Below are 1,406 nucleotides of genomic sequence, written 5' to 3'. Positions count from 1 at the left end.
GCAAATCCCAAAGGCGTGGAATATTTTACCAGTTATAACTTCGGAACCATAAGTCACATAAACATAACATTTGGTATGCAGACATATCTATGGTAGGTGCTTATAGTAAGGTATTTATATATAAATGAGTTTGTAAAAGGGGCGTAGCACTTAACATAGGCTTGAAATTTTTTGCTATAACTTCGTAAGCACAAGTCACATGACCCCTATAATTCCTTCTGGCTGGGGTGAAACCCGCGGGTAAAAGCTAGTTTTCTATATACTTTAGTTAAAATTCTGTTCAAATTTCAAGTCATATGAAGTACGTTGTTCAGCAGCCAGCCCTCCTGATATCAATTTATATGCATACTAGCTTTTACCCGCGGGTTTCACCGCACGTCTTTATACAAATAAATATGAAAAACATTTTATGTAACGATGTTATATTTCATTTCTTCTCGAATATAGCCGTGATAGCATAATAACGTAGGATAGTTGTTTAGCTGGGGTGCTATGAAATCAAAAGTAATAATATGTTTATAATAATATAGTTTTAATAAATTATATAATAGTTGAAATACCAAGGTTGTATTGTAATAACTAAATTTGAACTATCTAATTTCTTACTCTAATATTATTCCGCAGCAATTGTTTTTAGTACTTCAATGCATCTATTAACATAGATGCATTTTCCAATGCAATTATTATAAATTTTATTTTCGATAAAGAGCTGGTTTTATTTTAAGGCATCCTTTTTTATTGTCATTGCAAAAGCTAAGTGAACTGGAAACTGAAGTTTTTTAAATTCTAAAGGCATACCAGAAGGAATTAAAGGGGTCATGTGATTTGTGATTCCGAAGTTATGACTGATAAGAACTTCCACGCCCATGTTATGTGCTACGCCCCCTTTTACAAACTCATTTATATATACCTTACTATAAGCACCTACCATCGATATGTTTGCATGCCAAATTTCAAGTTCATGTGCCACGCTCTCTTTTATATATACCTTACAATAAGCGCCTCCCGTAGACATGTCTTCGTACCAAATTGCAAATTCTTTCGACTTATGGTTCCGAGGTTTTAGCTGATTAAACATTTGCAGGTCTATTGGCGGTGCCACGCCCCCTTGCGAAATTTATGACATATTTTCAAATAAGACCATACCTATAACCTTCCCGGGGTAAAAACAAATGAGTCTGCCAAGTTTCGTGCGATTCCGTGTCGTGGCTCAAAAGTTATAAGGTAATAAACAAACAGACATTCACATTTATATATCGTCGCTGGAATAATAAAATAGTGAAACATGAAAAGTATAGTTTTGCAGGGTTCGTATTTGCACACACATGCGCAGCACATCCTAATATTTTACGCTCACACACGTGTGCTGTGCATATAAAAAATTAAAAACTTGCTCACATCACATG

The sequence above is a fragment of the Rhagoletis pomonella genome, unplaced genomic scaffold (assembly GCF_013731165.1).
Source record: "Rhagoletis pomonella isolate Grant_MI unplaced genomic scaffold, Rhpom_1.0 Rhpom_scaffold_00001, whole genome shotgun sequence".
Taxonomy (NCBI): domain Eukaryota; kingdom Metazoa; phylum Arthropoda; class Insecta; order Diptera; family Tephritidae; genus Rhagoletis; species Rhagoletis pomonella.
The sequence above is the reverse complement of the archived record's forward strand: the minus strand, read 5'-3'. Positions refer to the sequence as shown.